The 27,080-nt window shown below is 31.4% G+C and overlaps 1 long non-coding RNA gene across 3 annotated transcripts; it reads left to right on the top strand.

The window, feature by feature from the left end:
- Positions 1–3,063: 3,063 nt before the first annotated feature.
- Positions 3,064–5,970, top strand: LOC112279738 (uncharacterized). Of its 3 annotated transcripts, XR_012217106.2 has the most exons (5): positions 3,064–3,402; positions 3,947–4,696; positions 5,121–5,233; positions 5,399–5,532; positions 5,707–5,970. It is a non-coding gene; the product is annotated as an uncharacterized LOC112279738 (long non-coding RNA). The 3 variants fall into 3 exon arrangements; XR_012217107.2 differs by lacking the exon at positions 3,064–3,402 and having other exon boundaries at positions 3,818–4,696; positions 5,428–5,532; XR_016501990.1 differs by lacking the exon at positions 3,064–3,402 and having other exon boundaries at positions 3,824–4,696.
- The last annotated feature ends 21,110 nt before the right edge of the window (positions 5,971–27,080 follow it).

Here is a 27,080-nt window from a genome sequence, read left to right as displayed (position 1 = left end):
GAAAATGGCCACTTTCGAAAGAATTATTTTTTTTTAAAAAAAATGTTAAAAAATATTAACTTTCTACTCCATTAGGAAGAGGTTATATTTTGTGGCTATTTTTTTAGATAATGTTACATAATCAATTAAGAATTTGATAAATAAAAAAAAATTCACAGATATGCTCAGTGAATATGTAAAAAAAGATTTCCATAGTGGGACAGTATTTCAATTATGTAGAATATTGACAAGTGTTTAATATGCTCATTTTCATACCCACATCATCCAAAAGCTTAGAGAATATACATGTGTTTAATAAAAAATAAAATAAAATCTTTAAAATAGTAACCTACTGCTTTGATTTAACATATGTGTAACCTGATTGACATGATTTAACACATGGTAATTTATTGTGACACATTTTCATAAAATAAATTATTAAAATTTTAAAAATGACTTTTACTATAACAACATTTGCCTTGCAAATTACTTAAAATACTATAGGTTGTAACTACAGTATGTATGATATTTTTAAAAATCTTTTGACTTTGGAGTTTGAAAAATAAAGTTTATTTTAGTGATTAAATAAAATATTGCATCTAGTATTTGTAACACTTAATTTTTATTTTTATTTTTGTTCTTTTGTACTTCAGTTGCCACCATGTCCTTAAAATAGACATAGTGCTACTTAATACCAATATTGAAGAAACTTTTAAAAAAAAATTTAAATTACCAATCACTTTAAAAGATGAATTGTCTCACTTTGAAGTAGTTAAGGACAAGAATCAAGAAAAATTTCTAAAATGGCAATATATTCTTATATTACTAAAAGTGGGAAAGTAGACAAATAAGAGATAGATGTAAGGTAGAAAGAAATTTAAATGGCTATTGTTAATTAGAAAGAACCTAAAGACTTTTAAACTAAGACTTGAATACAATAAAGGTATTAATAGGAGTGAAGATGGTCTTAGTCTTGTTTCTATATATACTAGTTATCAAGATCTTGTAGAAGCTTCTTAAAGACTATAAGGCTTATGGCCTAAGTATTAAGTTGTAGATTGTTTCTCATACAATGTTTTTTTTAAAAAAAAAAAAAAAAAAAATAGACAAATATGAATAGCTATGTGACATATTTACAAGAGTCTAAATATCTAGATTTTATGTAAGAAACTTCCTTAACATTTATCAATTGAATTGTAATACAATTATTTTATATCATATCTACTAAAATCTATCAATATTTATACAAATCTGCATAAACTCAAAACTCTTTACTTACAATTACTAAAATCTAATAACTTCATTTTTAACATATTAAAATCTAATAAATTCATTTCTAACATATTAAAATCTAACATATAGAAAGCATCTAAATCATATCATATATTCAAAAATAATGTTTCTTAAAATATTCTTTTATTATTAAAATATTATATTTATATGAGAAAACAAAGCCATATTTTTTATTTAAATCTTCATACACATAATTAGTTACATGTTATTAAAAACTTCTAATTTTTTAAGTTGGTCTTGTGACGTCTTATTATTATATTTTGGTTTTCAATCATTCAACATATGAAAAGAACATAAGTATATTTATATTAATTTAAATAAGTTTACATAAAAAATTAGCCATGAAGTCCTAATATGTATAGATTATTTTTAAAATTATTCATAGAAAGTAAAAAAATAATAATATATAAAAATAAAAGTATAAAGTATAATATTAATTAAATGGAACCTCTTTTTTTAAGTAAAATAAAAATATATATATTTTTATTAAATTTTTGTGAATTAAATTATTGTTAAAGCTTGTTTCTAATTATAAATGTATATTTTAAACTTTCTGATTTATATTTTTATTATTTTATGTTTTTATATTAATTTTAAGCATAATATAATAATTTAAAAAATTAGGATATATTTGTGCCACTCAACAAATAATAGTAACTTAAAAATTAATAATATATGAGATGTTTGTTTTTAATATAGAATTCTTAGAAATATATTAATTTCTATTATTTTTTAAGAAAATTACTTTGCCATAGAATTTTAATATAAATGATAAAATAATCATCACATTTTTTTTTCATCATTTCAATATAAAAAATAAAAAATAAAAGATTTTTCAACTTTTGCAAATTAACTTGTAATGAAACATCTAATAATTGTATTACTAAACTTTGTTTATATTTGTTTCACAGTACTTAATATTAAATATATCTTTTTAAATGTCTCTGTTTTTAATATTTTTTTTCCAATTTTTAAACCAAATATGTGTATGTTTTTTATAAATTTATTTAATTATAAAATCACATTTTAAATATTTAATTTCTAAGTTTTTATAAAAGATACAAACCTACTACATTTTCGTTTTTTTACATGTACATTGGACATCCTTCACATAATATACTGTATTTTTATTATTAAAAAATATAATCTCTATAGTAGTCAATTGAAAAATTGCAAATCATAACAACTTTTTTTTTTAGACTTTGGATCATTAATAAAGTTGACAAGGCAACATACATTTGAAGCGATATGTGTAAAAGCATTGAAGGCAACATACATTTGAAGCAATATGTGTAAAAGCATTGAAGGCAACATACATTTGAAGCGATATGTGTAAAAGCATTGAAGGCAACATACATTTGAAGCGATATGTGTAAAAGCATTGAAGGCAACAATATCTTACAACTATATCACTCTTGGTTATGTGGCACTTTCTTTAAGAAAATTGGGAAGATTTTGGAAGTCATTGGTGGGCAAGATTGTTTCTTATCTTTTGATACTTGTACATGTATTTACAATCTAGACCTACAATGCAACGATAAACTACACTAATGGGGAAAAAAATTATAATTTAATTAATTTTTTTAAAAAAACCTTTAATCCAAATTGCATTATGCTCCGCCAGCTCGCTCGGGCTGTCACATGACGGGACGCAGAGCCGCGTTCACACAGGACACAGCCTTCCCCGTCGCGGAGTTGCTTGCCATAGATTCTAAGCAAGGCTCGGGAATTCCATGGCGAATGCTGCGAGTCCAACGACGAGGAGCTTTCTTTGTGCCGCGGTGAGCTCTCGAGAAGCGTAAGTGGAATGGAGCTATTGCGTCATTAGTTTTCAAGCCCGAAATCGACCTTCACAGAGATCTGTTAGATAGTGTGTAACGTGTGTGGAAGCTAGAGTTTGGCTCTGGGGGAGGTGCCAAGTTTTGGTGTCGTCGCTCTGTCAGCAGGCAGCGGTAATGATTTTGTGTGTGTTAATAGTCGCAGGTATTGTTGGCAGTGAGGTTAGTGGAGCTTTGGTGGTGCTGGTAGTTTGCGTCAGGACGGTGGAGAGTGGCGGCGAAGCTTTGTTGAGTGGTCTCAATAGAATCGTTGGAGATTGCCGAGGAGGAGGATCCGATTATCGAGCCAGTCGTAAGAGCTGTATCAATTCTGCTTCAATTTTCTGGAGGTCATGCTCTCAGTTGTGCCTCTGTGGTTGCGCTTCAGGGTTGAAATATTGCAGCGCTACGTTCTTTGTGTTCTTCGCTGTCTGATGGACCAACTAGTTCGGAGATTGGGATCGTGCCCCTGCCGGATATTCATAATTGGCCTCGACTGTTTATTTGAACAGTGAATGATCTCAAGGGAACAGATATACAGACCTCTACCACCAGCCAAACTTATGTTATTGATAATTATTGAACCCGTGAAAGAAATTACAATGAGGTTAAAGAAACAAAACAAAAAACAAAAAAAAACACCTTTCTCTTTCACCAACTGTGATGGTGAAGGTTCATCTAGTCATGTGATGTTTCGAGGATTCATTTCTTCGGGAGTATCTGATTGCATCAATGACAATTGGACCTGCATTGTTTAGTTTGATTTCTCAATTGTGGTCGACATTGAAGACACATGACAAGGGAGATTATGTGTCAGTGTCGAGAACTAAAGCTAAACCATCATGCTTGAGTGACAGATTGAACGTCCTTGTTGCGAATAGGAAGTATTGACATAGATGCGGAGCAATCGCATGTCGGCAACCCTTCTCTACAACATATGCCTATGAGACGTTAATAATGGGAACATGAAAGGAACAAATGGAGCCTCTGATAAGGCTATCTTCATGGATTAATCCGTTGTTATAAAGCTGGGCAAGGGTGACTCTTGACGCCTGTGAACCACGTCTTTGATTGGAGGCCAGCCCATCGGTGATACACCACAACCAACTGTTTACCCTGTAGCAATTTGTACCTTCAGCGCTACGTCATTCTTATTAGTCATCTTGCAAGAACTGGGAAGTACTTTTCGTCATTTGCAGAGATTTGCAGTGGAATATAATGAACCAACACATGGCAGAGTGTAGATTGTGCAGTAGGTGGTGTTTCATTAATGCCGACTCTGAGTGGCCCGCCCTCAGATGAACACATTGCACAAATGCCTGAATGGCGTCGATTAATCCAGAGTGTATTGCGAGATACTCACGCAAGGAAGAATAGTCAAGGCTCCAAGCAGAAAGACCTAGCTAGCTTGAGGGCAGGTTCAAATGTTCATCAATATACTGTATAAGAATCGAGCTTTCATGCTGCTGTGTGGCCCTTGCGAATCGAATCCTAAGTTACAATTTTCCGCTCTGTTTCTTGTGAGACTCGTATTGATCGCGTCCCATGCTTCCGTTGCGGACCAGAGCTTGATTTCCGTCCTCCTCGAAACACGCCTCCTTACACAGGCATGTTGTCACTTCACTCTTGCATTTCCTGAATGCAAGAGGAGATAATTTGGGGATGACGGGTTGGTTAAAGAGAATTGCGAGGTGTTGTAGTAGTGCCAGACGGAGCGAATTGAGAGTGAGATGCGCTGTACTTCGGGATTGAAGTGTTTTGAATTAGCGTTGTTATCTATAGAGTAAGATTATGGAAAGACTGCCATTCAGGTTCGGAGGTTGCGCGAAGAATTGCACTGTTTGTGTAATATAGTGAATATATTTTAGAAATGTGATGCGTATTTCGGGGCCTGTGTGTTACTAATTTTTCAAGTTTTAAAATCTGCATGTGTAAATGATCATGCTGTCCGCTTGCCAATCACTCCTTGTAGGACGCCATAAATTTGTGAGGCAGTGGTAGCTCTGCTCATCTAAGTGGTGATTCTTACAGAAGGAGCGAGGCAGCACTCAAGCTCAACATGCTCAAGCTTCTCAGCGTTAAGTAGAAGCAAAAAAGAAGATACTGCAATAGCAATGGCTGCCCTGTCAAAGTCCCGGTGAATTGTAAGTGTTCTAGCTTCATGGTGTTTGCTTTTCTTTCTTCTAGTTCTCCTCTATCATTATCATCAAAATCAATTGTGTAATTTTAATTCCTATGCCATTTGTTATTCTTTAAGGATTTAGCTTCTGTTAGGAACTTTGACGTGGCTTCTGCTTTGTTCTGACTAGGGTTTAACAAGGACAGCTTAGCATTGCAGATATCAGTGAGTTGCTTTTGGCTAAGTCTGACGCTGTGCACTTAAGGATCTTTTCTGCTTTGAAACCACCACCTGATGGAGACTGTCACCTGATGCAGCAATCAGGTGAATGTCCTTCACTTTTAGTGGATCATGCAAAATGTTCATTACAAATTAGTGGCATCCTATGAAAATAACAGCAGTTTTCATTGCCCTATATCTAAGATTTCCTGCTGGAATTATTCTTTGGAGCAGTGGAGTTGTCTGTGCTGAGCCATGTTCTCTCTCGTGCAATTGCAGGGTACCATCAACAGCTTATGTTGCTTCAAAAAGTTCTCATAGAGCTCATTCATCCATGCCATGTACCACTTGCTTCACTCATACAAGTTCATTTCCTACTGTAAACAGAATGCAGGGTTTTAGTGTATCTTCATGTAAATATTGACAGATTGATTATTTTTTTATAATTAATTTTAAAAAAAAACTAGAAACAATGTACCAGTAGCAGAACAATAAGTTTGCAAGAATCCACAATCTTGTTAAAAGACAACATTATTACTATCATCTTTGTCACCACCACCACTATTACATGATTGAAATTACAATGCCAATTTGAATATATATATATATATAGATATATACACACACACACCTTGTTCGCTTTATCCTACTTCCATGCAAAAATGATAGCACAGCATCATGGATGAAGATGAACAGAATGGAGGTGTGAAGAACATCAGCAGCACAAAATAGACAATGAAGGGGTGAAGAACATCCATGAAATCATCCGTGAAAGGGTCCAATCATTCATCTGTTTTGATTCCCTTTTTCCTCATTTTGTTTACCTGGGTCCCAGTGTTGGTCCTAATGGGTGGCTGGATCCAGAGATGCACAGGGCCTCCTCCTCATCACCCAGCCCTATCATTCATATTCTCCTTTTGCTTTTTCATACGTGTAAATACAGCCATTCATACCCACAACTTCTCCTGTATGTATATATATATATATATATATATATCTTATATAAAACAGCTTGGGGGCAACAACCATCTCTGATTGATTGCATATTTCATTATTTTCATCAAAAGTGAAGCAATAATTCAACTTTTGATCAATCCAAGATTTAAATCTTTATGCTACATATTGCCAAGAGTAGCATTGTGAGATCATTAGGCATGGAGCTTGGAAGCATCACAACGTGGAATAGCATGCAACATGGAGTTTCATGTCATGTAAAGCTTCAAACAAAAGATTAATTTACAACACATAATTTACAATGTTTTTTTAGGGCCAATAGCATGGATTTCCACTAGTACATATATATATAAATATATATAAACTATCTATACATATATATAAACTTATACATATTCATTGTGTGTGCAAACACATTTTAGATAGTTTTCTTTAATCATGTAGTTTCTTTTCTATTTGGGAACGTCCAACCATTCTAGCTTCTTCAGAATATATATATATATATATATATATATACAAAAAGAAAAAGAAAATGAATCCTTAATTAGAACCAAAAAATTTATTAAAAAATATGTGTTCATAAAAATACTCATACACATATACCTCCTTTATCCATCCCAATTCTTTCTATACATAAATAAATAGCCTTATTTATGTAAGTATCATGTTAAAAATAGGATGGTGCTAATGCCACCAAAAAATTTGCTACTATTACCACAACTTGTTCTTATTCTTTTTTTTAATTATTTTTTATTATAATTAAATATATATTTTTGTATAATTTTAACTAAATATATATTTAAAATATTAATAGAATATTTTACTAGGATAGAAATATTTTAAAAATATGTTTAATGAGTATTGGGTTGTTGTTTTAATAGCAAAAACTATGGTGGCATTATCAACACCCTTAAAATATGATGGGAGTTACTTAGAAGTTTAGAAAGTCGATTGAGAATAAAAACATATATGTATTTATAGATAACCAAGTAAGATGAAAAACAAAAAATAAAAACAAGTTTGATATATATATATATATATATATATATGTTTATTTATTTATTCAAAATATTAATAGATTATTTTATTCCAATAAAATAAATTAAAGGAATATGTTGAGTGAGTGGTGAGTTGTGATGGCAATGGATAAAATTGTGGTGGCATTGTGAACACCTTTAAAATATGTTGGAAGTTACTTGGAAGTTTAAAAAGTCAGTTGATAGTAAAAATATGTGTTTGTTTATAGACAACCAAGTAAGATGGAAAAATTTAATTAAATTAAATTAAAATGATATCCACCTTGATCTTGAGTAATGCTCAAGCACAAGCATAATACCACAATTAGTGAAATCAAATGTTGATGATAGAAATTTAACATAGGATGTTGGTTTGTATCAATAATCACAGTTGGATTTCAGCTTTTTTTAAAGTATTTTTGAAATAATATTCCAGTAAAGAGGATTTAAAAGATTTTTTTAATTTTTTATAAGATTAATTATAATATACATATATCATTCAATACCAAGAAGAAACACATTTTTTTACTCCGGTGACCCATGGATATGAATTGACAGTTATTGAACTGCCCAAACGAGAAGAAGGGCAGCCACAAAATTAAAAATATATGTAAAGGTTAAAAGGACGTTGGAGTTTGAACGAAGCTCGAGTTGAATTGGCTTCTAAGGAAAGCCAAAACTCATGGCCATTTTTAATAATACACACAAAGACTGACAATTTCCAGGAAGGATGCACATGGCCAAGCGCCACCGTGGCAACACCCACCATGGTGACCTGGCGGAGATCATGCATTGCCGTCCAGTCCTCTAGTGACACATCAGCACTTGCTTCTGCCATGCAAATCTGCCCATTAAAGTTGCTCTGAATTATATGCAATTTATTTCATGAACCTATACAGGAATTGAAGGAAAGATTTATGGTGGAAAATAGTGGCAAGAGCAAGTAGTGTTTAGAATGCAAATTCCAGATAAAAAGACTAAAGTCTTATACATTGAATGTGTAGACTTTTAGAATGATTTAAACTTTTTCAAATAAATGGAAGTGGGATTTATTGTTAATTTTCTTAGTGGAGTAATTGGACAAACAATAGAAGAGTTGTGACTTGTGATTCAATGGATTTGCATATATTAATTTGAATATTAGCAATTTTATGAAATGGTGTACTTTACTGCAACTATTTTTGAAGGTAATGTTTTTTTATTATTCTTATTATAGTCATTTTAACTACACATGATTGTAATATGATTAGTAGCATATATATATATATATATATTATTATTAATATTTATAACAAATTATATTATAAATATTTGAAATAAAATAAAAAAATTTATTCTTAAAATATTAGTATTACAATGAATAAGCCTTTAGAAATTATTACAAAGAAATTAGTATTATGTAGGTTTGTAAAGACCATAAACTACATATAATTTTTTGTAATATTACTATGATATGTTTTAAACAAAAAAATCTAAGATATAATAACATAAATAAATCTTAAATGCATATAATAAGGCATTTTATATTTTAACAAGAAATGATATCTATGACTATTTCAATAATTATTAAAAAACGAAGATACTTTAATATTAATATACAAGTTTCTTTGTATTGTAAGATATTAAAAAAAAACTTTTGGTATAATATTTGATATCTTGTATTATGTCCCACAATGACCAAAATATCTTATTTAATACCTTTAATTTATAAGAAATAGAATAGTATTTATTTGTCACTGTTTGAAATATAATACAACAATTAAAATACACTTGTAACTTATGAAAAATTGTGTAATAGCTTTGGCATGAAATAAATAAATAAATAAAAAGACATTGATTTCTAATTGTTTTTTTTACAAAGGTCGTTTAGATTATGTAATAATAATTTAAATAAAAGGCTTTATTATTGTCTATGGTTTGATAAACAAAGTTTCTATAGAAACTATATACAATAGATATATTTTATTTTTCTAATATGTAGCCATTATTGAATAGAAGACAAAAAAAACTATAAAAAAAAAAAAAAAAAAAAAAAAAAAAACTAAAAACAAATATAAGATTGGAGTGGTAAGTATAAGACATTCTATTATATACATTAAAATTGTACCTATATGGATTAAAATTTATTTAGTGTTGAACCAGGATATAATAAATAAATTTATTATATTAATCAATAATGTAATACTTATCACATTTGATATCATTTATCAATCTCTATGATGTCCTTTTTGTAGACCACATTTCTTAAAAGCCTTCTTAATAGTTGTTACCATGTATTTTGTCAAACCATTTACTTCAAGATGATCTCACAATGTAGTTCTATAATCATTATGCCTATTCTAATAAAACTTTAAATTTCCTTAAGAGATCTCTCCCTTGTTAGTTAATACATTGTTGGAACTCCAAATAGACTTAGAATCCAATCATGGAAAGCATAAGTTGCTCTTTCATTAAATTTGTGAAGCAATGCCTCTAACTCTATTTATTTAGAGAAGTGTTCAATCATTGTTGTCTTGTAGTACGACAATTAGATGAAAGAGGAAAGGAAATATTATATTATAGAGGAGCTTAAAAGAAAATATTTCAATAAATTATCTTAAAAATATAAATAATAGACAAGGAGGTAGTAAAGATTAATAAGTATTAATGCTACCTTATAAAAGAGGCTTCTACTTATTTTTTAAGGCCATAAATAAAAGAAAAAAAATTAGATTAAAATAATAAATTATATATGTATCTTCAAGAAGAAGTTGAAAATATATTTTAGCAAAATTTACTCCAAAATACCAAGAATTGATATCCAAAGAGGATTGGCAGTAAATCAAGGTCAAAATCATATCTCAAGGCAAAAAACTATGCACCTATGGTAATTAGAAGGTTCTTTAGCTGATCAAATAGTAGAAATTGAAAAAAAACCAGTGAAAGTTTTTTAAAAGTTAGTTTTATGTAAATTGAGGGCTTTTCAAAGTAAGAAATGTATGCAATAGTTTTGGGTTTTGAAAAATAAAAAGAGGTTTATAATTTTAAGTATTAAGTAAGTGTTGTAGTACATTTATAAGTAAAATTTTGTTATTTTTTTATTGTGCTTGTATTCAATGTGTTTAAAAAATTTGATGTCAATTGAATAGTTAGATTAAAGAATATGAGAATTTTATTGGATGAAGATTTCAAATTTTTGACATTTAGGATCAAAGAAGATTTTTATGATTCTGAAAAAGTTGCTAACTTGATTGAAGCAAAAATTAGTAAAAATAATTTGGATTTAAAAATCTACATACTAGCTAATTTTTGAAGCAATGAAACAGTTTAGCAAGGAGAAACTGCTATTGAAAGATCAACATCCAAGTTAAAGAAGGACAACAACCATCATTTAAGAGGTTTAAGAGCTTTTTCTTTTGATTGGTGAATTCAAATTTTTTCAAATTTTTTGTGCTTCTTAATTTCTTGTAGGTTGAAAAGTGAATAAAATTTGAGTTGAGATTAATAATTTAATTAATATTTATTGAGAATTTAAAAAATCTAAATGAATTGATTAGAATTATATTAGGATGTGGCTAGGATTGGTTTAGAATTTCATTAGGATTTGGTTAGGATTAATTTAGAGTTTGATTAGGATTTATTTAGGATTTTATTAGGATTTGGTTAGGATTTGATTAAGTTTGATTTAAAATTTAATTAGGATTTGAATAAGATTTGATTAGAGTTGGTTTATGATTTCGTTAGAATTTAGAATTTGATAAGGATTCATTTAAGATTTTTATTTTTAATAACTATTCAAGATTTCTTTGATATTTCTTTATAACTTTTTTATTGAATATTTATTTTTAAGATTTATTTATAATTTCTTTATATTTTTTGTAATTTCTTTAAAACTTCTTTTATATTTGATTAAAGATTAATTAAAATTGTTAAGATTTAATTAGATCTTATTTAAGATTCTATTAGAGATTTTAGGACTTGTTTATTATACATTCTATTTTATCTTCTACAGCCAAGCATCAAATGCATTCTCAAGTAAACTTCACAAAATATAATATTATCACTAATAAATATTTTCTAAGTTTCTTAATGATTAATAATGGACTTGAAAAATCCATACTCTATGAATATTCTAGGTCCATAAAAGGTAAAGATTGTAAAACATGTGTTGGTGCATTAAATAAAATACAAACCTTATTACATATTTGGTACCTAGAAACAATCTATTATATTTTTGAATGGATATCAATCCACCAATATTGAAGTTAGATAAGATTGTAAGTTCTCTTCATTTCAAAAGATTCCAACTCTTCATGGATGTAAAGTACCAACTTTTCACGTTCTTGTGGCTTTAGTACTACAAGTTTTGTCCTATCTAACATCTTTTTAAGTAAATAAGTTCCTTTCCATTTAACTCATTCAACGTATTGTAGGATCCTATCTCTTTCTTTAGAAGTTACTTCAATTTGTAATTTTCTAATCATTAGATAATTCAAAATTGGTCCATCTTCAAAAACATCCTTGATGCCTTTATATTCTTCTCATTTTTCTATTTCATTAGAACTATCTTTTAATAAGCTTCCATTTATTGATAATAAACTAAGACATAATAATATATATACAATTTAAGTACTTCTTCTTCATCTTCTTCAATATACCACTTAACTCTTATAGAATCTTTTTAGCTTGAATATGGATTCCTATTCAAACCATCAATATTCATATTTACCAATCTTATCCTATGCACCATCTTGAAACCATACTCTTGTAACATTAAGGCCTACATTTTCAAGTTTTTCATCTAATTTGTCAAATTCAATGAGCCATTTAAGTGGTTGATGGTTTATTACTAAGAGAAATTAACCACTATACAAATAACATCAAAAGTCTGTAATTGTCCTTTCTTTAATTAAACAATCTTCTTCATATAAACCATAATATGTTTTATCATTATTATTTGATTTGCTTGCATAAGCCACTACAAATTCCTTGGCTTTATTATTTGTTTGAATGACACAAACTCGAATGTCTAAAATATTCTATTATGTATACAAATAATATAGCTTCTTTGAAATAGGCCTTTATACGATTGGTACATTACTCAATCTAACTTTAAGCTCTATAAAAACTACTTCTTGTTCATTACTCTACACCTATTCTTAGTTATTTTTTATGAGTATAATTAAAAAATTTGCTATGTAGCTAAAATTTGAAATAAAATTTTGATAATAATTAATCAATCCAAAAAAATCTTGTAATTGAATTACATCTTTGGATCTTAAAATACTTGCCAAAGCTTTTATCTTACTCTTTACAACACCAAGACTTCTTAGATAAATCATATGCTTCAAATATTCTACTTATAAGTAAAAGAATATATATTTATTTGAATGAAATTTTATTCTATATTCTATTAAGCACTCCAATACTATTTCAAAATGTTGTCAATGTTCTTTTTTATTGTTGCTAAAAATAAGGATATTATCAATATAACATCTTATAAAATATTATCTTTAAAATACTCTATTTATCACACTTTGTAATTAAAATGGCAATAAGCTATGTGCACCATTCAGCTATTGCAAACCATCTCAATAAAAGCTTTTTATGTATTTCTTTTGCTTATAAATGCTCAAACAGCTGACACAAAGAAGGAAGTCATGCTACACCAAAACCCTCTAAATTCAAGAAGATAAGATTCATAAGTATACAATGTTGTACTCAAATGTATGTACATAGGATTTTTAAAAAGAATATTTTTGAGCATCAATTAAATCCATCACTTCTCTTATTTTGGAAGTACAATCATATTGACATAAGAAGTAAAAATTTATGCAATATACACCATTAATGACCAAATCCACTCAAGAAACAAATTTATATATATTGTTCTACTACACACTCTACATCATTCATCAAAAAGCCTTATTAAGATACATGTTCATGTATCACCGATATATATTTATTGTAATTATTACCTAGGTGATACGAATAGATAGAAGTAGATAAAAGTAGATTAATTTCATAATATCTTCTAGAAAAGCTTCCTAAAAGCTTCATAGATGTTGCTTTGACTTTACATATGTTTATACTTGATTTGTAGATTAGAAACTTGGTCAAAAAGTTAATTACGTGCCACACATGTTGGTAGCTTGTAAAATAAGCTAACTATGTGGTGCCCACATAGAAAACTTGCCTAACAAGTTAAGATACGTGTTGTACAAAGTCAACACGTTTTTGGAGGTCCTATAGAATGTTGCCACGTAGCTCCTAAATAGATAGTATGTATAGAGGCAAGAATGAAGCCTTCTTCACTCTTATCAATTCTTTTCTTGCTTTTAGACTAATTTCAAGGATCTATGGTTTTCTTGTCTTTTGGCAATAGTCACTCCAGTTTTTTTCTTAATGTACATATTGAGTTATTTCTATTTTTTCATCTTTCTTTGATAAACGTCTTACTTTTTTATTTGTTTTTAATAAGTTCTTGTCCATGACAGATTGACAAGAATGCACTTATAATATCAGAGCTTTGTCTAATCTTGATTAAGAGTAGATTACCCCTTTCTCTTTATAAGACATAAGCATATAAGAAGTTGCAGATTACCCTCTTCTAAAGTGATAATATTCTTAGTATTTTCTTTATTCTCAAGTCCTCTCTTCTATTTGTCTTAAGCAATATAAGATATCTTTTTTTTTCTAAGTGTTATCATGGTAGAACATGCTAAAATGAAGAGTGCAATGGTACAAATGCAAGAACAATCGAGAAAGTTAATGCTTGAGATGCATCAATTCAATTTATCACCATAAGGACCAAAAAAATAAGTAAGAAGTGAAGATATAGAAATGATTGGAGCTGCTTCAACATTTGCACCAAATCATGTCCCTTTTCTTATGGTAGAATACCCTTCCAGTATTAGAGAACCAAGAATTGCCCTACTTGAGATGTTTGATGGCACTAGATCAAAATTTAGAGGATTTATCAATTAAGTATAACTTATGATTGAACTTTAATTCCAAAGCTATTCAACTCTAGGATCGCAAGTTAGATTCATTGGTACGCTTCTTTCAGGTTCAACATAATCAAAGTTTTCATCTTTTCTTGAACAAAAAGATTCAATATTGGATACATTAGAGGCTTTTTTGGCAGAATTTTAATCTATGTATGGAGAACATGATACAATTCATGTTGCAACCAACAAGATCTATATTTTGTAATAAAACAATTGATCAGTAATGTTGTATGCTTCATAGTTTGGACAACTTGCAACTTTTATCAAGTGGAATGATGTTGTACTTATTAGTCAATTTTTCTACGGATTACAATATGAGGTAAAAAAAACTAATGCTCAACTTACCTGATTTTTAAACATTGAGTCAAGCAATTGACTTTACTGTAAAGTATAACAATCATCTTTTTGAATTTCAATCTGAGAACTACATAAGTAGACCTCAATATTTCTAAAATTCAATGGCAACACCAATATCTCTTCAATATTTATATTCGGAAGTAGAGGATATGCAAATTGATATGGTACATTTTAAACCTCTTACTCAGTAAGAAAAGACTCGTCATTGTTAGGAAGGATTATACTTATATTATGGAGAACCTAAGTATATTGCTGAACATTGCCCAAAGAAGCAATGCAACCATAAAATGAGGAGTATAGCTATGAAAGAAGATAATATGTTGGAAAATGAGTTTGAACAATCATAATAGGGACCGTGCGGCTGGAACCTTGTACAACACCCAGTAAAGGTCCTATTCTCTCCTCAAAACCCTATCCTTGTTTTACGATAAATGTTATTTTAGGACCTAAACATCACAAAGCCTCTACTATGTTAGATTCAAGAGCCTCAACATGTTTCTTAGATGAAGAATTTGCTCAAAGATATAGTATACTTTTAATAAAGAAAACTAAACATGTTCATGTAGAAGTCATAGATGGTCGTCCTTTGTCTTCAAGAAATGTTACTCTTGAAACCCTTCCTATAGAAGTAGCAATTAATGGTCATAGTAGCTTTGTAATATTTAATATCATTAGATCTCCCTCTAATATAATCATTTTAGATTTATCATGGCTAGAAAAATATAACTCTAAAATAGATTGGAATTCTCGTAGTCTTAACTTTTTTGAAAGTATAACTAAGAGTATGGTTAATCAAGTAGAAAATTATAAGTCTGGTACAATTAAATATGTATTTATAGATACAAGAGCTTTCTTGCATGCTACAAAAAAAGGATCACCTTGTATCATTTATGTGGCACCTATTTCTATTAAAAGAAAAACTTCAAGTGGTATTCCAAGCCAATATCAAGATTTTAAAGATGTATTTGGGAAAAAGAATGCGGATACTCTTCTAGAACATCGTTCCTATGACTGTTCAATTGACCTTCAAGAATGAGTACAACCACCATTTGGACCAATCTACACTTTATCACAAAATGTGTTGACCAAACTCAAGAAGTATATTGAAGAGAATCTAGCTAAGAACTTCATACGCCATTCCAAATCTCCAGCAAGAGCTCCAATTTTATTTATGAAGAAAAAAGATGGAACATTGCAAATGTCTGTCAATTATTGAGGACTCAACAAAATCACCATCAAAAACAGGTACCCCTACCTTTGATATCTAGACTCCTTAATTACTTGAATTAAGTTAAGATTTATAGAAAAACAAATCTACGAGGAGCATATAATCTGGTATGCATCAAAGAAGGAGATGAATAGAAGATTGTGTTTCAAATAAGATATGGACATTTTGAATATATTGTCATACCTTTTAGACTTACAAATATACCAGCAGTATTCCAACATCTAATGAATGTTATTTTTTGGAAGTTTTTAGATGATTTTGTTGTTTGTTACCTAGACGACATCTTAATCTATTCTAAGAATATATAAGAATATGAACTTCATGTTCATTATGTATAAAAAAAAAAAACTAAGAGATGCGAGACTCTATGCCAAAATAAAAAAGTATATATTTTATACTACTCAAGTTAATTTCTTGAAATATATCATTTCAAATGATGGATTTATGATAGATCCTAAGAAAGTTCAAGCTATTATAGATTGGAAGATCCCAAAAATGGTAAGAGGTGTCCAATATTTTTTAGGATTTACAAACTATCCTCGGATCTTCATCAAAGACTTCTCTCAAGTTGCAGATATACTTACATGTTTGACTTGTAAAGAAAAACTTCAATAGAATCAAGAAGAGAAAGTAGCATTTGAAGCTTAGAAGATAGCCTTTGTTTTTACACCAATCTTGTATGGCATTGATTTTTCTAAGCCATTTTTTTTGAAAACAGATACATCAAACTTTGTTTTGGATGCCGTATTGTTACAAATGGAAAAAAATGATAAATTTCACATAGTATCTTTTCATTATAGAATATTTTTAGCAGTCGAGATCAACTACGAGATCCACAATAAAGAACTTCTTGTAACTGTGGATTTGTTTTAAGAATGGTGCCATTATCTAGAAGATACTTCTAGTCCAGTCATCGTATATATGGATCATAAGAACCTTAAATATTTTATGTCAGTACGTATTTTGAATCATCGCCAAGCTTGTTGGAGTATGTCTTTGTCAAGATTTGAATTCAAGATCACTTATCGACCGGAAAAACAACAAGGTTTGTTACATGCACTCTTTAGACAATCTTATCTTACACCAAAGGAAGGAGATGCTGTTTTTGATCAACAACAAAAAATTCTCTTGAAGCGAGAGCATCTTCACCTTCGAGCAATGAAATCAATACTAATTATTGATTCAACTTTCATTAAGTAAGTTCAGTCAAGTATGTCTTGTAATCCTCTTATTCATGATATTAAGGAAAATCCTTCAAAGTCTCATGATACTTCCAAGTTTGAATTCAAAAATAATCTACTATATTTTGAAGAACGCCTATATGCTCCAGAAGGAGAAGCTTGATTACATATTCTTCAAGCTCGTCATGACTTTCCAGTATTAGGACATTTTGGGTATAATAAAACTTTGGAACTAATATCTAGGGATTTTTGGTGGCCCCAAATGTGGAAGGCAGTCAAAGATTTTGTACAATCTTGTGATGTTTTTTCAAGATCAAAAACTCCTCATCATCAACCTTATGGACTTCTTTAGCCATTATCCATTCTAGAACAACCATGGTCTTCTGTTTCTATAGATTTCATCATAGATCTTCCAATCTCATATTCTTATGACTCTATATTCGTGATAGTAGATTATTTTACCAAAATGGCACATTTTATACTATATACAAAATCTATCTCATGTAAAGAAACAGCTAAGCTCTTTCTTGACAATATCTATCGCTATTATGGATTATCTAAGGATATTATATTAGATAGGAGAACTCAGTTTGTATCAAGATTTTGGCGGACTCTTTTCAAGTTTCTAAAAGTGGATCTAAAACTATCTTTGACATTCCACCCTCAAACTAATGGACAAACGGAGCGTGTTAATCAAGTTTTGAAGCAGTATTGTAGAATATATAAATAAATTTTGTAGTAAGTTACTAGTTGATTATTGATAAACTTGAGAATTAGACTTATAGTTAGGCAGTTTAGTTGATAACAGTAGGTTTTTAATAAAACAAATGGTTAAGAATTCAAAGGTTCATAACCTTTGGAATCTACTGGCCAACGGTCCATCTTTTGGTAGGATAAAGACGTTGAAAAAAGAGAGATTGGAGCCAGACTGTAATAGTCATAAGCCGGAGTAAGCTTGGTGCTACCTCTTTGTTTTCTTTGCTTTTATTATTTTCTTATGAAGAATTATGATTGAGAGAAGTATTATTGAAAATGTGATTAGAATATTGTGGAATATGACTTTGGACTGACCATTTTGGAGAAAATTTGTGACCTTGAGAATTGAAATTATCGAATTGTATTGTGTTAGAGATTATTGAATTGTGTTGTGTTAAGTGAAGATATTGAATTCTATGTGATGAATTAAAAAATTGAATATAATAAGTAAGCTAAAGATCAATAATTGAATATATATAAACCACAAAAAGAGTAAGTAGGAGATGAACTGATAAAAATATGGAAGTATTATTGAATTAATATTTGTAGAATGGATTATGTATTGAATTAAGAAAGAAGTAATAAGCCTTGGTATTTTGTAGTTTGATAATTGATTTCAGATAGCTAGAGAATAGTCAATTGTGACACTAACAGATCCAATTTATATAACTAGTCTTACCTCGTGTTGGAACCCACCTTTATTAGTTCAATTGCTTTGGTATATTGAAGCTTGAACATAATAAAATAACATTTTGGCACCACTACCGAGGAAATGATAACAATATGAAATGTTAGAAATTGATTATATGGGAGATGGAATTATATGTTGAATGAAAACATGAAAAAAATCAGTTTTAGGATTACAAATATGTGAGTTATAATTCTAGGCAATATTGATTTTGTAAAGAAGAATGAAAGATTATGAGTAATAATCATGAAGGGGAGGATTATCAAAGAATTAATCAACAAGCAAAAAAAAAGACAGGAGCGATTATGCATAAGAAATCTCCTACGGGAACTACAAAAATGAATTGTAGGTCCAAGTAAATCCAGAGGAAGAAAAAATCATATTCAAATAGCAAAGAGACCAGTGATAACACCAATGGCCGCGAGAGTGCCAGAAGTACCAATTGCAGTACAAATGGGAGCAATAGGAGACCAAACTACAAATGAGGCACCATTACCTACTTTTAGTGGTTGGCTGAGCTCTAATCCTGATCACCATATATCTCAATTCTTGACACCTTGCATGACTAATAATGGTAGAACTGAAGACATTTGATTGAAATGGTTGCTAGCAACTTTTAAAGATACAGCTTTTGAATGGTATGATCAACAACCAATGGATAGATTTTTTAAGTGGGAGGTCTTGAGGAATCCCTTCCAAATCCATTTTAGACCAATTAGATTTGAAGATCGGCTTTGAGAAAGTTTTATGAATAGCAAGATATTTGCGGTGGAATCAGTAGAGTCTTATTATAGCTAGATCGTAGATATACTTTGGAAATGGCCAAAAAATCAAATGCGAGATGTGTTTATATTGTCGATATTAATTAACGATTTACATCCACCAAAATTAAAAATGTTTGTAAAAGAGGCTCGACCAGCTACAGTAGAGGCATCGTTGGCACGAGCAAAGGTGTGGGAAGAATGTCATTATGACCAATTATTAATAGTAGGGGCTATGATGATTCCAAGTTTAGGAAGCCAACAAATACAACTAGAAAATGTCTCGATGGGTAATTATCCACAAATGGCTGACTCCAATGTGAAGATGTTATGTTGCAAAAACCAATTAATTCTAACCCACTCCAAGTAATAGCACCAATAATAATGACACCTTATTTTACATTGCCAACTTATCAACAACCGGAGTTGTTCACAAATGCGATTGTTAAAGATTCAAATGAAGCTTTGTTATTAAATCTAATAAAGAAGATGGAAGAATTGGCCATAAATTTGGCTAAAGATAAGGAGAAACAACATAAACCTTCTAATATGAGACCTAATGTATGGTGTAATAATTGTAAGGGACAAGATCATTTTGATACGGAATGTCCATCATCCAGAGAAATAGGTGTTCAATGTACATTTTGTAGAGGAAAACATTCTATCCAAAACTGTTGGCATTTACAAAGGCAACAACTGTTTAATAACCAGACGTAAATACAGCCAACTCAATGGGATGTTAATCAAGTACAGACTAGAAATATGAGTGGTTGGAATAGTAATCGCCCAAATCAACCTAATCATGGCTTTGGAAATTTTCAAAATATTAATTATAATTCGGTTTATGAAACAAATATGTAGAACGATAGAAATAATTAAGAGGATAATCTCCAAATTATACCAATTCAGTAGTCCAATTGTCGACAAGTAGCAACTGGTCAGCCAGGATCATTTCTATGGCTATCTAGAATCGGCCTAGTAGATATATTTCAATAGAGACTCCAAGTGTACCTAAAGGTATGGGCCGAAAACCACTACATTGCTACCAATGCCAATAAATTGGTCATTATACCAATGAATGCCCTAATCCAAGTTTGATAGACGAATATGTACTAGTATGTGGAAATTACAAGCAATCGGGTCATTTTCATTATCAATGCAATGTTCCATTTAATCCTAATAATCATGATGAGAAGATACAATTGATTGTGCAAATTATAGAAGAAAAAAATAACGCGACACAGGAATCACCAGTTCATCGGATGGAAGTAGTCCAAGTTTTCATTACAAGTAATCAACGGAGGGATAAAGGATCAATTCAAATATTGGAGGAACCAATTCTTGTATATCGCGATAGATTGTTATCGAGCAAAAATAACCTACTACAAATTTTGAGTAAAAATCCAATATTAGACGTAGATCAAACCTCTCTATTCAATCCTGTCAGTATATTTGATCGACCACCGAATTCCAAGGAACTAATCTCAGCCCAATTTGGAGAACAATCTTACCCATTGAAAGAACTGATTTTACAGGTTCCATCAAATTTAGTTCCAATAGCTTTATCAATTTCTAATATAGAGAAAACCAATTTACTTGCATCGGAGTTAGTTGCCTACTACAGTGGTTTTGAGAATGGCTGACTCCAATTGAGTTAAACCTATAGATACTTTACGAAGTATTGATACAATAATTATGGAGATTACCTATAAAATTTATTATATTTTTTTCCAATTGCAAAGCTCTATATTATCATATCCTATTTTATTAGGGCGATTGTGATTATATCAAGCTAAAACTCGAAATGACTAGGGCCATGGTACATTGACCATTGAAAAAGGTAATGATAAAATTATGCTTCAAATGAACCCTGTCCAATATCATGGAGAAACTCAAGTTGCCAGTTCAGAATTCACATCGAATTGTGAAGATGAGTCTATAGAAGAAGAAATTGGTACACCTGACCCAATTTATTGCTGATACAAGGTAAGTTATCGAGCACACTAGAATGAAATACCAATGTAGGGGAGTGGGAGAGTACTTAGTTCTTCCAGATGTTATTGACGATTCTGATCGTATGATTGCATATTGAATGAATAGATAGGATATTAATCACGTTAGTGCTATGAAACTGGAATTGGAAAGTTCTAATTTTTTGGATTTTATGAAAGATTTTGGAATTGAATAGAATATTATTTTAGAGACTCTTGAAATTCCATGATGTCAACCAATTAATTTAGGTACAGGGGAGGCTCCCCAAATCATTCAGATTTACAGTAGTATAAAAGGCAAGGAGGAAGAAATTTTGGTGGATTACTTTTTAATACATAAAATTACTTTTGCATGGTCATATGCGGATTTGAAAGGAATTCCAGCTAAAGTTTGTGAGCATCGAATTATATTGGAGGAGAGCGCTATACCACTATGCCAAAGACAACATCGACTTAATCCAAAATACTCACTTATGGTAAAATAAGAACTAGATAAACACTTGGAGGTTGGATTTATCTATCCAGTTCTTTTCAATGAATATGTTTCACCAATTGTTAAGGTACCAAAAAAGAATGGAAAAATTTACATCTATCAAGATTTCTGTAAATTAAATGCGGCTACTAAGAAGGATTATTTTTCTTTACCATTCACGGATAATATATAGGATGTTGTCACTGGACATGAATATTATTCATTTCTTGATGGAATCTTCGGTTATAATCAAGTTAAGATTGCAAAAGAAGACTAGTTAAAAACTACTTTTACTACGGATTGGGGGACCTTTGCCTATAAGGTTGTGCCATTTGGGCTTTATAATACACAAGCTACATTTCAAAGGGTAATGATACAAGCATTCCAAGATTATCTACGAATTTCAATGGAAATATTTCTAGATGATTTTTGTACATTTAGTACGAGAACCAGGCATTTAGAATGTCTAGGTCAATGTTTTAATCAATGTGCCAAATATGGAATTTCTTTAAATTCGGAAAAATATCAATTTGGTGTGTCTTTTGGTAAACTATTGGATCATATAATTTTGATGGCAAGCATTGCTACAGATCCGGATAAAATAAAGATTATAGTAGAATTAAAGTAACCAGACACTGTTACGAGTGTTCGAGCATTTGTTGGCCATGTCAGTTATTATCGATGATTTATCTATCTGTTCACAGTTATATGCCTTTCTTTGATAAATCTCTTGAAGAAACCACCAATCAATGGGACTAGTCCATTTTGGACAAAAGAATGTACAATTGCATTCCAAACATTGAAACAGAAATTAGTTTCAGCACCAATATTGGTAGCACCTTATTAGACAAAACCATTCCAAATTCATGTGGATGCATCTAATGTTGGGATTGATTCAGTTCTAAGTCAAAAAGATGACCGGGATTTTAATCAATCTATTTATTATGCAAGTAGTCAATTGGTAGCAGTTGAAAGAAATTATACAACAATTAAATGAGAAGTATTGAGAATGATTTATTCCATACAAAAGTTTCGATATTATCTTCTTGGTTATAAATTTTTTTTCAATGTTGACCATGATGCTTTAAAATATATGATTAATAAGCCTCAATTGAGTGGTCGTATTGTACGATGGATTTTACTCTTGCAAGAATTTGACTTTACTATTCAAGTAAGACCAGAAAAATCACATTCCAATGCGGACCATTTATCTCGGTTATCCAATATATTGGGTAATGAACCCATTAACGACGCACTACCCGATGCAGGACTATTTGCAGTAGATGTAATTACTCCGGAGTATAATAAAATAATTCAATACTTGACATTTCAAACCTTTCCACCCAATTTTAATGAAAAGCTTAAATGATGCTTAATATTAAAAAGTGCACCTTATATGATGATTGGTGAAGCCTTATATAAACAAAGCAAGGATGGAGTTTTACAATACTATATTTATCAGATTGAAGTGTGTACTATATTAGAAGGTTGCCACTTAGACAGTTGTAGTCGACATTTTGCGGGGGACAGCACAGCTCATAAAGCTTTATAGGCTGGTTATTGGTGGCCAACAATATTTGCAGATGTCCACCAATTCATCTGTCATTGTGGTCCATGTCAGAGAACAGGTCGATGTCAAGGACAAGAACTCGATGAAAAAACAGTTCAGACAAGTAAGCCATCACTCAAAGAAAAGTAACAAAATATGAATAATAAGTATGTATATTGAAAAGAGAAACTAGAATGGCTATTGCCAAAAGACAAGAAAACTAGAGACCCTTGAAACTAGACTAGAAGCAAGAAAGGAATTGACAAGAGTGAAGAAGCCTTCACTCTTGTCTCTATATATACTATCTAACTAGGGGCTACGTGGCGACGTTCTATAGGACCTCCAATATGTGTTGACTTTGTAGGACACATGCCTTGACTTACAAGGCAAGTTTTTCTACGTGTGGGCCACATAGTTAGCTTGATCTTCAAGCTAACAACATGTGTGGCACATGGCCAACTTGTTGACCACGTTTCTAATCCAAAAAGTCAATTAAAGACACCTATGAAGTCAAAGCAGCGTCTATGAAGTTTCTAGAAAGCTTCTATATTAAATATTATAGAATTAACTTACTTTTATCTACTTTTACTTACTTCTACCTATTTCTATATGTAATTATTAGCTTACATGATTATGGCCGTGACATTACTCCCTCTTTTAGAGACGAGTTCCACGAGGAGCGGTCATCATATTTTGAGAAAATCTATGATGCGACGAATTGTATTCGCCACATACTCTGATCTCTGTTCTCTTCGAAGATGATTGATAGGGCCTCTCAACCATCGATAGTGTCCCATACCAGGGCGGGAAGACCACCCAGTTATTTGATCATTGTTGAGGCCTTCGTAACTTCCTTCGAATAGAATATTCGGAATACCATCAGGAGTTGTTCCTACCTCTAGCAAAATCACCAAACATCGAGAGTCCCTTCCCAAATCGTGATACCAAACGCGTTGTATCTCACCATCTGTTCGAGGAAGAACATGTCGTTCTTGAAGATCTTCATCTCGATTGCGTCGTCTCGAAGGTTGTGACAATCGTAATGTCTCGTCCGGTAGGTCAGCAAACGAAGGTTCTTGAGTTGAATCCGTTGGTTGTTGGCTCTCCATCTAATTAGCTTCACAAATACAAAGAAGTTACAAACAAAGATAGGAAATTGAATGTTATCTTGCCTCAATCTTGTCTCTTTTATAAGAGAGATTTTCATCTTGGTTTTGATGGATGTCGTTGATGAAAAACTTTGACTTTAGCTGATGCATTTCCTAGATTCTTGGATGGCTCCCATGTGCGTTTACTAATATCATATCCGTGCCAATGAACAAGATATTCCAGCTTATTTCGGCGCCGCCTTGAGTCTAATATCTCTTCCACCTCAAATTCTTCATTATTATCTACTTCTATAGGAGGCGATGGCATTTGTCTTCTTCCTTGTATATCCACTGTCTTATATGGTTCAAGAAGAGACACGTGGAATACAGGATGGATCTTCATAGACTCCGGTAGATGTAACCGATATGCAACTGGGTTGATCTGTTCAGAAATAGAAAAGAAGCCAAGCCTACGATAGTCCAACTTGTCACAAGGTTGAGTAGTCTTGATATTGCGACGAAGTAGCCATACTTTATCACCCACGTTGATTTGTGGTTGCTTCTTACGATATAGATCTGCGTTTATCTTTTGTCGTTCTTGAGCTTCCTTCAATTGCATCTTCATTATTGCATGTAACTCTGACAACCGATTTGCCATATCTTCTGCTGCAGGATTATCAACTTTTGAAAAATCAAAAATATCAAGTCGTGGATGATAGCCATAATTGGCAAAGAAAGGTGTTTGTTACGTGGAAGAATGTACCGTATTATTATAAGCAAACTCTGCCAATGGCAGAAGGGTTGTCCAATCATCTTGTTGGTAGTTGATAGTACACCTTAAATATTGCTCCAAGACTTGGTTTACGCGCTCTGTTTGTCCATCAGTTTGAGGATGGAAAGCCGAAGATAGCTTTATGTCCACTTTTAAAATCTTGAAAAGGGTCCTCCAAAATCTTGACACAAATTGAGTTCCCCTATCTGATATGATATCTTTAGGTAATCCATGATAGCGATAGATATTATCAATGAAAAGCTTAGCTGTTTCTTCACCTGTGATAGATTTTGTACATGGCACAAAATATGCCATCTTGGTGAAACGATCTACTATCACAAATATAGAATCATAAGATCTTGAGCTTGAAAGATCTGTGATGAAATCCATAGAAACAGAAGACCATGGTTGTTTTGGTATAGGTAATGGCTGAAGAAGTCCGTAAGGTCGATGACGAGGAATTTTTGATCTTGAACAAATATCACATGATTGTACAAAGTCTTTGACTGACTTCCACATTTATGGCCACCAAAAATCTCTTGATATGAGTTCCAAAGTCTTATTATATCCAAAGTGCCCTGCTGCTGGAAAGTCATGACGTGCTTGAAGAACACGTAAACGTGCTTCTCCTTTTGGAACATATAGGCGTCCTTCAAAATATAATAGATTATTCTTGAACTCGAACTTAGAAGGATCATGAGACTTGGAAGAATTATTCTCGATATCATAAACAAGAGGGTCTGAGGACATACTGGACTGGATTTGCTTGAGAAAAGTTGAATCAACAGTCAATGTTGATTTCATTGTTCGGAGATGAAATTGCTCCGGTTTCAAGAGGACCGTTCTTTATTGCTCAAAAGCTGCATCTCTTTCTTTTGGTGCAAAATAAGAACGTCTAAATAGGGCATCAGACAAACCTTGTTGTTTTCCTGGCCGATAAGTGATAATGAACTCGAATCTTGACAAAGACATACTCCAACGAGCTTGACGACGATTCAACACGCGTGCTGACATGAAATACTCGAGGTTCTTGTGATCTGTATACACAGTGACTGGACTAGAAGCGCCTTCTAGATAATGATGCCATTCTTGAAAGGAATCCACGATCGCAAGAAGTTCTTTATCGTGGATCTCATAATTGATCTCGGCTGCTGAGAATTTTCTTGAATGAAAAGCTATCGGATGAAATTTGTCATCTGTTCCCATTTGTGATAAAATTGCACCCAAGGCAAAATCTGATGCATCTGTTTCCATAAAAAATGCCTTGGAAAAATCAACACGATATAAGACTGGTGCAGAGACAAACGATGTCTTCAAGGCTTCAAATGCTGCTTCCGCTTCTTGATTCCATTGGAATTTATCTTTACTAGTCAAGCGTGTAAGTGGAGCTGCAACTCGTGAGAAATCTTTGATGAAGATCCGATAGTAATTGGCAAATCCCAAGAAACATTGGACATCTCTTAATGTCCTTGGAATCTTCCAATCCATGATTGTTTGGACTTTCTTAGAATCCATCATGAGACCATCATTTGAAATGATGTATCCTAAAAAGTCAACTTGAGTAGTGTAAAATACACACTTCTCCATCTTGGCGTACAATCCTGCATCTCTAAGTTTTTGTAATACTTGACGAACATGTATTTCATGTTCTTCGACGTTCTTAGAATAGATCAAGATATCGTCTAGATAACAGACGACAAAATTGTCTAAGAATTCACGAAATATATCATTGATGAGATGTTGAAAAGCAGCTGGTGCATTCGTGAGTCCAAAGGGCATGACATTATATTCGAAATGTCCATACCTGGTTCGAAACACAGTCTTCCATTCATCTCCTTCTTTGATCCGTAC

This window comes from Physcomitrium patens, chromosome 3, assembly GCF_059467195.1.
Source record: "Physcomitrium patens ecotype Gransden chromosome 3, ASM5946719v1, whole genome shotgun sequence".
NCBI classification, from domain to species: Eukaryota; Viridiplantae; Streptophyta; class Bryopsida; order Funariales; family Funariaceae; genus Physcomitrium; species Physcomitrium patens.
This window is presented reverse-complemented; position numbering and strand designations above follow the sequence as displayed.